The sequence below is a fragment of the Amblyraja radiata genome, chromosome 1 (assembly GCF_010909765.2).
Source record: "Amblyraja radiata isolate CabotCenter1 chromosome 1, sAmbRad1.1.pri, whole genome shotgun sequence".
Taxonomy (NCBI): domain Eukaryota; kingdom Metazoa; phylum Chordata; class Chondrichthyes; order Rajiformes; family Rajidae; genus Amblyraja; species Amblyraja radiata.
This window is the reverse complement of record NC_045956.1, coordinates 95,503,617-95,519,575: the sequence shown is the minus strand read 5'-3', so window position 1 is coordinate 95,519,575 and position 15,959 is coordinate 95,503,617. Positions and strand designations below refer to the sequence as shown.

General features: G+C 44.9%; 1 long non-coding RNA gene and 1 other non-coding gene across 2 annotated transcripts; one reads left to right on the top strand and one right to left on the bottom strand.

Moving 5' to 3' along the window:
- The first annotated feature begins 697 nt into the window (after positions 1–697).
- Positions 698–15,658, top strand: LOC116973641. The gene is made up of 3 exons (XR_004412103.1): positions 698–767; positions 10,807–10,808; positions 15,647–15,658. It is a non-coding gene; the product is annotated as an uncharacterized LOC116973641 (long non-coding RNA).
- LOC116983163 lies at positions 14,292–14,483 on the bottom strand. The gene has a single exon (XR_004414628.1). It is a non-coding gene; the product is annotated as a U2 spliceosomal RNA (small nuclear RNA).
- Positions 15,659–15,959: the final 301 nt, after the last annotated feature.

The following is a 15,959-nucleotide window of genomic DNA, read 5'->3' as shown; positions in this document are numbered from 1 at the left end:
AAGCATCTGGCATGACTTGAATTAACGAATAAATAAGTCCTGGCCACACCCCTGGTCTGAGATGTTTTGTCTAATATGACAGAAGTGCAGATCCCATTCAGATTCAAGTAAATCTACAGAGAAGGCCGAAGTCTGCTCCGGTATTTTCCCACCAGGTTTGAAGAAGAAGAAAAACTAAAAGAAGCAGTGATTTTTTTATCCTCCTCTGCATATGCTGCAGAGCCTTTTCACATGGGACAGTAGTAGAGTAGCGACCTTACAATGCCGGAGACCCGGGTTCGATCCTGACTGTTGTGCTGTTTGTTCGGAATTTGTACATTCTCCCAGTGTGCATTTCCTTTGAGTGCACTGGATTTTCCTCCCACACATTCCAGAGACATGCAGGTTTGTAGGTTAATTGTAAATTGGCGCTAATGTGCAGGATGCAAAATTGGGATAATATAGACCTAGTGTACTGGTGATCATTGGTTGGTGTGGACTCAGTGAGCCAAAGGACCTGTTTCCACAGTGCATCTCTAAACAAATGAAGGTGTGTTATTGACACGAGTTAAATCATATCATATATCTATCCATATATTAAAACTGTGTGTGTGTGTGTGTGTGTGTGTGTGTGTGTGTGTGTGTGTGTGTGTGTGTGTGTGTGTGTGTGTGTGTGTGTGTGTGTGTGTGTGTGTGTGTGTGTGTGTGTGTGTGTGTGTTTGTGGGTGCCAGATTCGGCCTTTGATTCCTTGCTATGCCAAAACAACTCCGAAATTCTCCCAGATTTTGTCTTGTTTATGTACACCCCCCCCCCCCCCCCCCCCCCCAGCAGCCTGTGTCAAAGCGCATGATCACGTGTGTGGGAATAGAGAAAGAGAATTGGGGGTGATAGGGAATGGGGAATAGGATGGACTGCCCCTACCGCTCCCCATCCCACTCTCCCTCCCCACTCTTTCCCCTCTCTCCCACCACCCCTCTCCACTCCCTCCACACTCTTCCCCTCCCTCCCCTCCCCCATCTCCCTCCTCCCCCATCCCTACCCCCTCCATCCCCACCTCCCTCCTCCTCCCTCATCCCTCTCACATCCCCCTCCCCCACCCCTCTCTCCTCCCCCCTCTCCATCTCCCTCTCCTCACCCCTCTCCCTCTCCTCCCCCACCTCCTCCCACCCCCATCCCACTTCCCTCTCCCACACCCCCCTTCCCTCTCTCCCTCAACCCCCATTCCCCCTCCACACTCTTCCCCCTCTCTCCCCTACCCCATCTCTCGCTCCCCTCCTCCCCCACCCTCTGCCCCTCACCCACCCTCCCTCTCCCCCTCCCCTCCACCCCCCCCCCCTCCATCTGTCTCTTGCCCTTCTGACCGGCCTCTCTCTCTGTCTCTCCCCATTCACTTTCTGCCCTCACTCTCTTCCCCCCCACCCCCCTCCCTCTCTAGACGCGCCTGCGAGTTGGGGGCTAAGCGTCAGTGGATAGGGCAGTTATGGGGGTAAAGGAGCAAATTAATAATATTAATATAATATCAAGGGGGGTAGTTAGTGTGTGTGATGCTGCATGCCGCCGCCCTCCCCCTCCCCCCCCAAACGCGCGCTGGGGTAACAGACCCAACGGGTCTGCGCTTGGTCTACTAAAGAATAAAAATAGCTTAAGATTTCTGCTAAAAAATCTATATTGTAACTTAACTCTGACTACATGTTATTCCTTTCTCTTGCCACACAATTGAACTCTGATTGATCTGTTTGGTTAACATGCAATCAATTTCTCGGCTCTGTCTTATCTGTAAAGTGTTCACAACATCATGTAAAACACATGAACCTATGCCTAGTTGACTCTCCTTGGCTGGAGTGATGTAACCGGTGACTTATTGGTATGCAATCCACATATGATTAAGTCAGATTGCAGAGTTATTTTTACATCTAACTGGGCACAGTTATGACGACAGCGAACTAAGAATTGACTTTTGTTTTAAGCATTAGAAAAGGTCGGATGCACGATTCAAGTAAATTATAGGCCCATTAAATTGACATCTATGTTGATGAAATTATTGAAGTCTTTAATAAAGATAGCATTTCAAGCAAATTTATAGTTGAGGCAATAATTTTAAACTGATGTGATCATATCCAGCTCATTTATTAAAATTCCATGGAAATATAACACAGAAGATGCCTAAGAATAATAGATTATTATTATGAATGCTGTTTTATAAAACATGTTTATAAGACCTAATTAAAGTAAACATTTATAGATTTCAGGTCACTTTGTCAATCGGGACTATTAGATTGATACAGATTGATAGGAGCCTCTGTTTATAGATATATAATCCCACAAACCTATGGCTTTTAAAAGCCTGTGAATTATCATTATGGATGTATTATAAATAAACAATTTGAGAATGTTGTTGTTGCACCTCTGGAATTGAGTGTTTTGGGGGGACCTTTACTCATGTAATGGTGGACAGCAAAGCTCCACGTGATATTGCCAGACCAGCAGAAAAGCTTTGCAGCAGCAGCAGCAGCAGTTTATGAAACACCAAGCCTCTTGAGCAAAAAACCCCATAGAAATATAGACAAGAGGTGCAGGAGTAGGCCATTTGGCCCTTCGAGCCAGTACCGCCATTCAATATCATCATGGCTGATCAGCCAAAATCAGTACCCCATTCCTCCTTTCTCCCCATATTCCTTGATTCTGTTAGCCCTCAGAGTTATATCTAACTCTCTCTTGAATACAAGCATACAAAACAACATAAAGCCTTTGGGGATGAGCAAGGACTGACACTTAGGATGAAAAGAGGGTGACCCAATACTGGCAAATCTGCTTTGGTTCTTTATGAATGGAATGAATGGGTTTGTGTCCGGCTGATGTACACGGTAAAAAACAGGTATTTCGATAGGTTTTGATTGTTGAGATTTCTTTATATGTTTTATACTATCCTTTGCCACTTTGGTCATCCTGGCCTGTTCATTGTGGGTGGTAGAGGTCTTTAAGGAGAGACTGTGAGGAGTTTAAATTAGTTTTATAGAACATTGAATTCATTTTTGAGCATCATTTGCTGTTTTCACTGTTGATAAGTTTGCTTTGGATGATCTCTCAGCTTGATGTTTATCCTGGAGCATTCAGATTACTTAGGTATGTCAGTGCACCATACTCAATCAATTGACTGCAATAGAATGAGTTCAAGTATAGAGGACAATGTGAACCAATTCAATGTAAAATCAAATTGCAAAAAGGCTACAAATACTGTAGATATGAAATAAAAACAGAAAATGTCAGAAATATTCAGCATAAGAGAAACTATAAAGATAGGATTGAGTTCACGTTTCAGGTTAGTGATCTCTCACAGATGGAAACATTATAAATTCACTATTTCAATTGTGTAACTTATTTCGTGATTCCCTCTAGTGATAACTTTCCAGAGTTATAGTCTTAGTTATACAATATCTAAATAGGCCCTTCGGCCCAACGATACGATTACGATGCGATACAATACGATACAATTTGATATGATAAAACTTTATTCATCCCCGGAGGGAAATAGGTCTGCCAACATTCATAACACACAACAAGGTAGACGAAAACTTGAAATTAAAATTAAATTAAAAGTGAAAACAAAAAGAAAAGGACAAGCGACTGTTGTCTGTCTGCCATGTGCACAGCACCTTCACCTGAATGAACAAACAAACAAATATAGACTTATCCCCTGGGCAGAGGATTCTAAACTAGTGGTCCCCCCTCCCCCAGTCTGGGTCCTACATTGTTCTTCACGGCAGTCCCCCCACACCGGGTCCCCATTATCTTCCCCTCCCCCCCTCACGTTCATCGACCGATGACTGCGGGTCAATCGCGAGCCCCCCCCCCCATTGTCCCACCGCCTCCGAGGCTACCGTTGCCGCCGAGGCTCCCATTGGCGCCATGGCCCCACCGCCGCCGAAACTCCCATTGCCACCGCGGACCCAATGCCGCCGAGGCTCCCGTTGCCGCCAAGGCTCCCGTTGCTGCCATGGTCCCACCACCGCAGAGGCTCCCATTGCCACCACGGCCCCACAAACTCATCCATGCTAACCAAGATGCCCATTTAAACTAGTCTCATTTATCCGTTTGGCTAATTTCCTCTAAACATTCCCTATCCATGAACTTGACCAAATGTCTTTTAAATGCCATTAATGTATGTGCCTCAACCACTCTGGCAACTGCAGACTGGCAACCACTCTTCAAATACCAATCACCCTCTCTGTGAAGAGGTTGCCCTTCAATTCAATTTTAAACCATTCTCCTCTCACTTTACAATACAATACAATACAATACAATACAATTCAATTTATTGTCATTTGGACCCCGTGAGGTCCAAACGAAATGCCGTTTCTGCAGCCATACATTACAACAAATAGACCCAAGACACAACATATTTTACATAAACATCCATCACATTGCTGTCTCCCGGTGTAAGGCCCCGCTCCAGGTGCTCTTCAACCCCGCAACTCGGGCAGGAGAAGTCGCCGTTGCGGAAGCCCCGAAAAGCAGTCTCCCTCCAGGGACCCGCGGGCTCCCGGTGCCGTCCGCCAAACCCGCAGTTGCAGCCACCGAATCTCCGGGGGTCGGGTCGCAGCAGCGTCCACCACAGCTCCACCCACTCCGGACTCGGCCAGCTCCGCGACGGTGAGGTGAGTTCGGCACTGGAGTCCCCGGTTTTCCTGTTGGAGGCCGCTCCTCGTTGCGGCCCCAACGACAACGGAGACCCGACAAAGAAAAGGTCGGGTCTCCCGTGCAGGGAGAGATTTAAAAGTTTCCCCCTCCCCCCCACACCACCCCCACCCCCCCACACACATACCCCAACAAAAATAACAAAAACTACATTAAAACATAGACATAAAATAATAAAAACGCAGACGGACTGCAGAGGCCGCTGCTGGCGAGTGCCGCGCCGCCTACCGGTACATAAACCGGTGCCCTTTAGTTTTGAATGCCCTTCCTTTGGAGAAAGACTGTGTGCTTTCAAGTCAAGTCAACTTTATTTGTCACATACACATACAAGATGTGCAGTGAAATAAAAGTGGCAATGCCTGCGGATTGTGCAAAAAACTACAGAACAGAATAGAACAGAATAGAAAGATTAAACGAGAACTTACCGTTTGAAGTTTGATCTTTATTTTATAAGAAGTTGAAGTGTGGGACTACGTGAAGAGCCTGCCAGCCCGCATGCACGTCACCCTTCAGAGCAACTGTATGAAACCACAGACCACTTGCACAAATTTAAACTATAGAAAGATTAATAACCGTTGACTTACCGAATTATCTTTATGGGATTCAGGGTTGGGAGTGGATGGCACGTAGCCCTCATTTCAACCTCATAAAATAAAGATCAAACTTCAAATGGTAAGTTCTCGTTTAATCCTTCTATTTTATATCTACGTGAAGCCTTCGAAGCTCTGTGGTTTCATGCAGTAAATCAATCTGTGTGTGAAACACTTAAACAGATACACCATAAATGGTAGAAAAGACATGGGTTATTAACAACATGATGCTAACTTGCATACATGGCCATTGCCCTTAATCGGACCACAGTCCCAATTGGCTTTGAGTTAGACAATAATTCATGCAACACTGTTCAGAATTCTATCTGCAATTATCCAGGCATATTCATTGTATTACTTCTGAAAGTGCACTATGTAAGCCTCCTGCTGTTACAAGAAGATGATCAAATGGGAATATCCATTCTATTGCCAGCTAATGAGCCAGCCCCCTTGGAAGGGTGAGACTTGAAATTACTTCGACCACCCCGGGCCGCGGTGTTTGAGCCGGCCCGTTTGCGGGGTTCGGTGAGCCGCGGGACTGTTTGTGCCATCGCCTCAGCGCAGAGGGAGAAGAGGAGGGAAGAGACAGTAACCCTAAGATTTTTGCCTCCACCACAGTGAGGAGGTGTTTGGAGGATACACTGTGGTGGATGTTAAATTTGTGTTTATTGTTGTTTATTATTGTATGATTGTATGTATGACTGCAGCCACGAAATTTCGTTCAGACCGTAAGGTCTGAATGACAATAAAGATATTCAAATTCAAATTTGAATTCACACCCACTATTAGCTGCTTACACTCTATTCATGTTGAGATGTTCCGCACCAGCAATCTCTTGAGAAAACTATTAAATAACAATGATCTTCATCTCATAGCTACTAGCAAGCTCAGTGTACCTGTATACATAATAACTCCCACAATCTCTGATCTGGTGGGTATGCTGTCAACTACAAATATCGGAAGGTAACCCTGAACTAAACGTGTTTCAGAAGAATTTACTCAATTACGGGCTAATAATGGGAAAAAAGCTCATACTTAAATTCTGGAAAAATGCGCCCACACCAACAATAAAAATGTGGATATCAAATATGTTTGTAACACTACATCTGGAAGAGATGAGATTCCTCTTAGCAGGCAAAGCAGACCAATTCCAAAAGACGTGGTCTACGTTTTTGGAACTATTACAAGCATGAGGTGCGATAGTAATTTTAAAAATAAATAAATAAATAAATGGTACCATGATCTGGCAACGGGGGGTAAAACAACAAAAACAGACTTGGTTGTTAGTCCCCTTTCTGCGGAGTTTAATGTTATAATAGAGCGATTGTTTCTCCTTTCTTTTTCCTTCTTTTCTGGGGTCTACTTTCTTTCTTTACTTCCTTCTCTAACTTCTTTTCTAAGGGGCTTTCTTTTCTCAACACTCTCTTGCACCTTCACGACTCTTGCGCACTTTCCTTACTTCCTTTACTTCTATCTTTTTCTTAAAGCTCAAAAAATGAAGCGGTACAAAAAATGTATTAAGACATATGTGTTGTGTATTATTGTAACTTACCGTACTTCTAATTAAAAAAAAATTAAAATTAAAACTACAAATTCTACCCAACCATGCCCATTTTGCTTTATGAGATCACTCCCATAACAAGCTACCCTCATGTCAGTTATGACCCAGAGACCGAGCCGGAGATTGCGCGAAAGACTGTATTTTTGTGCTGAAGTCAGTTGTTAAAAGCATAATCAACTTAAAAGATACTGCTCCCATTAGGAATACAGTATATGAATATCTGCATAATAATTTACTGATACACATTCCACACTACTATGAGTCTAGGCTTTGGAGTGTTCATATAAAAGACACCTTGCATAACGTTAGTCAACAGTGGGTGAATAACCAATCATTTATTGTCCCACTTATGGTACTAGAGAGAATGACAAAGCAGCACAAGCAGTGTCAATTGTGCAATAACATAATCGCTTCTCTAAGCCCAAACTGAAAGAAACACAAACCTCTGCTACTTCTGTTTAAAAGTAGATCACATGTCTTCTTCACAAACTTCCCAAACAACCGTGCAGAGCTAGCTGCACAAGAAATAGGCTGAACTAGCCATCACTCGTGACTTCGAGTAAATAGGAGCTTCTTTCATCCACCTTTTACAATGGACACCCTGAATGAGTAGGCCAAATTGGCACTATTAAAATTCATGTCGCCTCATCTTTAATATCGTAAGAGGCATCTACTGATAAAACCCCTGTGTCTTATCAGCTACAAATGCATTGTCTATAAACTCCATGACACAATGCCCTTTTGATCTGAGTAGGGCAGAATTAGCTTTAGAATCTTTGTAAATAGCCTAGGCCTGAAGACAACCCCTAGGTAGAGCCTAAACTTTCCACCATTGGCTTTGTCATCAGAAACACCAGATATATCTGTGCCTCTCGTGTATAGATATGGAAAAGTATGCATCTTTAAGATCGATTGAGGCCCTAAATCCGCTAAATCAGCTAAATTGCTGAAAGATAATAATCCATCTTAAACTGGTTAACCAAACCCATGATCAGACTAGCCAAATCCTAACATGATTTGGTATGCTCCACTTTTCTTCAACCTTGAGAAAATATTAGAAATATACCCTCTTGTTCATGGGCAGACTACTCATCCTTTGTGAGATGTCTCTGTTTCCACTTGGATAACCATTGTTTCCTCTATTGACCATACGGACAGAAATGTTGGTTTCTCTTGTCACGGAGGAGGTATGTATTTATTTATTTATTTATTTCCGCTCATAACATATAATCAGAACCTTATGACTAGAGCTGATGCGCAACCTCCACTTGATGTGGGAATACGAGTTCCCTGTCAACTCTTCACCGTCAGAGTCACCACGAATCCTCAGCCTCCTTCCTCAGAGTGGAAAATAGCATAATGCAACCCTGAACCAGGAATTGCTCCGCAGTCCTCTGACTGAAACCACCAGTCTCAGTCGCCAGTGTGCGCAACACACACTCTTTGACCAGCCACTCAATCAGGAATTCTGGTATTGAGAGCCTACAGATTATTATATATGTATTTTCTATTCACAACATGAATCTGCAGGTCAGATAAAAAAATGCTACATGCCAGACCGGCTTTCTGCTGGTAGCTACCTATCCCAGAGAGGATGGCAATGATGTTTCCAACAAATTGGCAACTCTACTAGCTGAGCTGAAAGAATTAAACATGTGTTGAGGGAAATCTCAAACTAGCTCACTCTACTGAGCAGCCTGATAACCTCAATCACAGATGTTGAGGCAGTGCTTCCCTGGTCAATATGTTCCATATGGCCAGCAGGATGGAAGTTGGTCTACCCTGAACCAGGGTAGCCAAACTGTTCCTACTTGGAACTTACAGAGGTTGCTATGCAAGGCACCCTGCCAATGTCTCTGCATCAACCTGCTCTTCTCCAGAGAGAGTGAAAGGTATAGACAGACCATGCTGCCAGTAAATCCAAACCCGGGGTGACAGACTGCTCCATTTTGGAGTTTTACGGAGGTTAATAAAGAGACCTTACCTGCCAGCGTCTCTGAACCCAGGTCGACCTGCTTGTTGGAGCTTCAGCGAAGTTCCATTGCAGACCCTGTCTGACCACATCTTCAGCCCCACGCTAGCCAAACAGCTCTTTTCCAGAGCTCAAAAGCGACATTGCTGTGCAAGGCACTCCTGCCAGCATTTCTGAACCCAATGGGACCGACTGCTTCTTCGGCCAACAGCCTTTTTGGAGCCTTGCTGGAGCTTTACTGTACAGGTCACGCTACCAGTTACTCTCAGCCTGGTTTGACAGGCAGCTCCTTCGGCCCCTTCTGCTCCTCCGGAGCATAATCGGAGCTCACTGAACAGGTCACGCTTGCCATAACTCCGAGCCTGCCTTGACAGGCTGCTCCTGTGGGCCTCCTGCCTTTCTTGGAGCCTTTGCTGGAGCTGACTATGCAGATCGCGCTGCCAGTTTCTCCCAGCCTGGATCTACAGGCTGCTCCTTTGGCCAGCTGCTCCTTCAGAGCCTCAGTGGGGCTCACTGGACAGGTCACGCCTGCCATTACTGCAAGCCTGGTTCAACAGGCTGCTCGTGCGGAGCCAGCTAATGACTCCCGACTGCTCCTTTCCGGAGCTTCAACGGCGCTTCCTGCCCCTTGTATACAGAGGTGAAAACCCTCCAGAATACTGGAGCTTTACATACATAGGATGGTACGCCACCCCCGCAGCCGCCTTAAAATCCCCCTGCAAGTCTTCAACTTGCTACATAAGTCCTCTCTGAAGAGATACTATGCAGGCTGCACATTACTGGCCCTGTAAAAATGAGCCATTTTGGGAATTATCTCATGCCTTATAGCATTTTTACGAAGGCAATAGCCCCAACATTACAGAGAAGTTCTAATGCAGCTTTCTGCACTTCTGAGAGTTAAGACCCATCTACTGACTTTGCAAAAGGCCATAATGACTCCTGTGAGCAGTTTTTGGACTCGCTGAAATAATTATTCACCTACATATCATCACTGGGATATCCCAACTGATGAAATTGACTTATGGAACATCAAAAAGTCTGGCAGTTACATGGACTGGCATATTTCCAAGCCGTATCCAGCATATTCCCCTCCTTAGCTAATGAGAAGTTAAATCCCTGATGCTCTTAGCCAGATCTTCCTCCATTGAGCCTGTGGCTCCTTCATATGATTACAATGAAACATATCCCCCATTAGTTCAAGGGATTTGAATTCCTTATCGATATCCACATAGTTGGAGTCACCTATGTAATAATCTCCAACACTCCCCTCTTCTGATCGAGAAATAGTATATCTCCAGTGGCGTATATGTTCTCGGATGTTGTGCCCTTCTAAAGTCCACAATCAGCTCCTTACTTTTTATGACATTCAAGAGGAGGTTGTTGTCCTGACACCAGAGTGCCAGGACTCCTTATCTAATTCCCCTCATGGGGCATATATAAGATCACCTCTCAATTTCCAATGCTCCAAAAATTAAAGTCCTAGCCTGCCCAACCTCTCCTTATACCACAGGCCCCAGGTGGCAGTCACTTCATCTTAGGGCAAGTCTCACCTATCAAAGGAGTATTGATAGAGACACAACAAACTCCAGATTCTAGAATCCTGAGCAAAATAAACAAAATGCTGGAGGAACGCAGCGGGTCAGGCAGAATCTGTATAGGACCGACAACGACTCATTTTTGGCCTCTTGTTCAGACTGATGGAGTAGAGAGGTAACAGCTGAAAAGCTCTTAAAAATAGGTGAGTCAGGGGATATGGGGAGAAGGCAGGAATGGGGTACTGATTGTGGATGATCAGCCATGATCACATTGAATGGCGGTGCTGGTTCGAAGGGCCGAATGGCCTACTCCTGCACCTATTGTCTATTGATAGGTCAGGGTGGAGCAAAGCCTGGTAAGCAATAAATGTTTACAATGTAAAATGGCAGCTTACAACCCAGCATATGAATATTGACCTCTAATTTCAAGTAACCCTTCCATTACCTCTCTCTCCATCCCTCCCGGTCCCTAGTCGTCCTGCTAGTTTCACAGTTGTGCTGCTTAGTTTCACTGTTTGTATCTACTCGTTATACCTTTTCCACAGCCAACAATTGTGTTGATCATTGTTGCTGGCTTTGATTTGTTCTTTGCATACTTTTCATTCATTTGGCCTCTGTACATTTTCATACCTCTAGTTTTGCTTTCAAGTGACTATCAGTCTGAAGAAGAGTCTCGGCTCAGGTAGATCTGCCCTGGATGGAGGGGGGAGAGAGGGGTGGAGAGAGAGTAGAGGGGTGGAGGGGGAAGAAAGGGGTAGAGGAGGAAGGAGATGTGAGCGGGAATGGAGAAGGGGGAGCGGGGGAGGTGGGTCGTTCTCTCCCGGTCCAAGGGCAGCACTCCCGTCCCTCCAATCGCCATGCTTCATGCACACAGCCTCGGGTCCCCCCCCTCTCCCTGGGGAGACACGGTGAATAATACAGGGAGAGCCGGGCTGGGGGTTGGAGCAACGTTTACACATCTCGGACTATGCTCACACCCGTCCGCCCAGTCCCCCGCATCCGCTCCTGCCACCGGTCCTCTCCTTCCCTTCTTTCCTCCCATTTTTTGCCTCCATTCCCTTCTTCCCTCCCTCCCTTCTGTCCTTCCCTCCCTCCTTCCGCTCTCTCTCTTTTCCCTTCTCCTTTCCTCCCTCCCTTCTTTCTCTCCTTCCTTCCCTCCCTCCTTTCTCTACTTCTCTCACCTTTCTCTACTTCCCAGCTCCCTCCTCTCCTTCCTCCCTTCTCTCCCTCCCTCCCTCCTCTCCTTCCCTCACACACACACACACAGACAACGCACAGACAACTAAAACACACATATCATGCACAGACAACTAACACACACACACACAACTAAGTTAGGATGGGGTAGAAGCCCAAAGGGGAGGATGGGGCTGAAGACCAAAATTGAATGCCTGGACTGGTTTTTCGCCAATAGATATAGGTTTCCAGGATCTAGTTAATGATTATTTTTTTCATTTCACAGTCACTAAAACAAGTGGTATTGTAACTATGTACTTTTCAAAGATGATCTACACATTTTGTTTGTTACTTGTAGGTACATGTATGCAATTTTATATTGAAATGTAGCTTACATCTGTTTGGTCCATTAACTCGCAGGCACTTTTTAAGCGCACATTTTGATTACCTTCCATTCTACCATAGAGATATAAAATAGTAAGATTAAACGAGAACTTACCAGTTTGAAGTTTGATCTGTATTTTATGAGGAGTTACGATGAGGGATTACGTGAAGAACCCGCTCAGTGCGCAGGCGCGGCATACTTCCAAGCAGCGGTGTGGAATCACAGATAGACACAGTTATTTGAAGTAAACATAGTAAAGATAAGGAGACATCAATTTATTAGTTTGATCCATATAATGAGGGTGGGAGCGGAGGGCACGTAATCCCTCATCGTAACTCCTCATAAAATACAGATCAAACTTCAAACTGGTAAGTTCTCGTTTAATCTTACTATTTTACTTCGGAGTCACGTGAGTGACTACGTGAAGACTTCAAAGCTCTGTGATTTCAAACCGTGTAACAGTTCATACTTCACTCGCTGCCGAAGTAATTCAAGGGAGGAAGTATGTTATCGTAATCAACCATGAATCTGTTTGTAAAAACAATAATGGTGTTATTAACAACAACAAGACCAATTGCTCCCCCGGGCTTAAATTATATATTTTTTGCAGATTCTTTTTCTGCAAACGATACAGGTTCTGTCAGTGGTTTGTTATAAAAGTTTGGAACGTATACTCCCTAGACCACCCTGCAGTAGCCAGGATGTGGTCCATAGGCTCGTCCATCCTCTTAGTTACTGACGTGGAAGCTGTCCTGGTGGAATAAGATTTTATACACGTTAGTATTTACTCCAGCAACTCCCAGTACCTGCTTGAGCCACTAGAGATAGTTTAGCTCATCACCCGACCATGAGGTTTCCTGTGGCTGACCCATAAGGCCTTTTCCTCTCCCTCGGTATTCCTTATTGTGTCGATCTCTAAGTGGGTCATGACACATAAAACGTAGGTTCAGGTGGGTATGCCCGGAATTTCATGACTGGACCTGATGTTCCTGGTACTGTTCTGTTTGGCCAACCCTTGAATGGGCATGTGACACTATCTGGTGTTACAACCATGTTGTCCCATCGCAGTAGATGGGAGAGCTGGCTCTTTGTGTTGATGTAAGGCCACCAGCATGTCCATCTTCAGGGTAGGCTGTTCCAGGGTGAGTGACCTGGCTGGTGATCATCCCCTAAGGTATGTCAGGATTTCACTGACATCCCAATTTGGGTGTACCTATTTCTGGGGAATGGATTGATATACCTCTCCTGTATCTGATCACCAGTGAGCGGTACCCAAGTTGAGTAGGCTAACAGAACATGTCCTTCATTGTGGTGAAGACCTGCCAGGAGCTCCAGTACAGTTTTTTTTTGTTTTTGTTTTTTTGTTATAGTTGAATGTGTAATTCCTGTTTTGGAAACAGTGTACCATTTCTTGATGCTCCTCAGGTATGTTCCCTAGGATATGCTACGGAATGCTGTCATCAGGTTGATAGTGCTGCCTGATCCAAGCACAGCAATGGTCTTCCCAATTCTGCAATTCTTTTAATGACCATGTCGAGGATCACTGGGAACCATGCTTGTGGACTTGGTCCACTGTAATTTGCGTAGTACCCGACTGATGAAGCCGTAGTACCTATTGAAGAGGTAGAAGGAAAGGAAAACATAGAGATTAGGTTCCCCCCACCCCTCAATACGCGGGAATGTCTCCATTGCCGCTGCCTTGAGATTGGTTTCATGTGACGTAAGTTAGTACGTGGTGATTTAATTGGATATAAGGAATCGATATCTGGTGTGCCATATTGCTTAGTGATTTCAGCAAATATTTTTGGTTTAAATGTATGTTTACAGTATTTAGCTCACCTGATAGGTGAGTTACTGATGGTCTAACATGTTTGACGACATACGGTTTCCAATTGTTAATAAATTGTCACCTAATATCGATGTTCTCCGCCCAAGTGGTTTGGTATATGCCACCACTGATGTTGTTATCTTATAAACGAACATGCAAATTTGGTGGATTACTGAGCAAATGCTTCACTAGAATTAAGTAAGTTAATATATAACATGTTTAAGTCAATTCATATTGGCATTAAGTATTACAAGCTCAGTAACACATCAGGACACATAAGATGTTACTCAAAACAGGTGGAAGTGTACAACCATAATCCTTCCTGCCGATAAATTCCATGATAACACTACAGATTAATCCATTTGCCCCCATATTACAGGTATGGAGATAGTTTTGAACACTAGTATCTCAGCTCATAGGAAAGGTACAAAGTTCAGTAGCTGGTAATGCTGCTATATCCCAATTACTTTGCCACGTAGTTGATTGGTGGTTAATGCACCATGACTGATAGTCTTAATGAATACCAGATAACAACGTTGTGGATGGTCAACGTAAATATCTGGATATATATTTTGTGCACCGTTCCCAGAGGCACTGCAATACTGGGTCGATGCGTGGAGTGGACGGAGCAAGCCCCTATTCCATCTCCCTGTTCCAAAATTCAATTTAATATATGGTCCCTAGATAAGGGACGTATCAGATTATTAAACTGATAAGAACAGATACTACACTTGATCTTAGCCAAAAGGCCGAGAAGCAATGCAGCTAAAGCTGTATCCAAGGATAGTTTGTCGTTAATATATAGACATGCCATGACGGAATGTTTCTAAGTGTCAGGGCTAGTTGATTCTGGATAACTTTGACTTAAATGCCGCAACGCTCATCATGGTTACTCCATCCAGGTAATTGCGGTATATCCGAAACTTATATGAGAAGGTACTGAATAGTGTGCATCTTCAAGGTCGATGTCTACCATAAAGTATCCTTGGATCCATGGTAGTAGTTACAAATCCCATGAATGGGTATACCTGGTGAAATACTCAAGTGGTTTATCAACGATGGTGCGACATTCACCATCGTGGGAGGGTAGACCACTTGGGGTGCTTGCTGAATTGGTGGCAAGATATTAATTCTATTCCCCTTGTATTTATTTTTTGGTATATAACTACCAAGAGTGATAGCTTCCTAACCAGGCGTGATTCATCCACCCGTTAGTACAACCCTTAACCTTTATGTGATGGTAGGAACCATACTTATCTGTCTTCATTGTTGTTTTCTTCGGTTTCTGGTTCCTTGTTCTTGTAGGGATGATGTTTGTTGGGGGGTGGCGCATTTTCCCCTGGGGCCTGCTCTGGGCTGTGGCCTAAAATGCTACGGGTTTGGCATGCAGGCCCCGAGCTTTCACCAGTACCATGAGGTAGACGCCCCTGGTGGACACGTAGAGGTACTGCTGTCTGGTTTAGTGTGGTGCTCATTCCAGACTCTGCCCTCTTGTGCCAAATAGTTTGAACACTTCGTCCAGTTTTTTAGGACTGGTTTGGTAAGTGCCAGGTAGCAGGAACTGTGCTTGTGAGGTCGGCGTTCTCATAGTCCTGTTAATTTCATAGATTGAGGGCAGGTTTGTGAGCTCATTTCAGAAGTTATGAGGTATGCCGTTGAACAGTAGGGTCAGGTGTTTTGCCATACTACCCTGCCCTTCTGGAATGAGCAGGTGGACATGATAGCCGACGTCAGGGTACCAAATGCATTTTTAAAATATTTAGGTTAAATGCGCTGCTCAATGTATCCCCCAATAATGGCGGGCACTTTGAGTAAATGCAATTTAGGGGAGGCATGATAAAACCAACGCCTCATGGCTACCTGTCTTGGAGAGGTTTTTTGGAAAAGACAGGTAGTAAGCTGGCCATCAGTTGAGAGTGAAAAGCCATCTCGCTAGTGTTGGAGCCACATAGCGGCCACACCCAGCAGCTCTTCCTGATCCTGTACCTCAAGCATTCTCCCGATATTGTTCAGCCAGTGACCCCTCTTCATGACCAGCCCAGCCACTGGTCACCCCAAAGCTAACCACACTAAGGAGGAAGCGATGGGCAGTGCCTAGGCACTGTGGAGGGTATGCCTGAACCCTCCAGCGAGACTGCCCCTCACGTAGCGTGTCTCGCAGGAGCTCCTGCTCCAGGAGCTGCTCCAGCGGCTCAGGCGGCTGTCTCTCTCCCATACGGGTGGAGAGACGTCCCCTC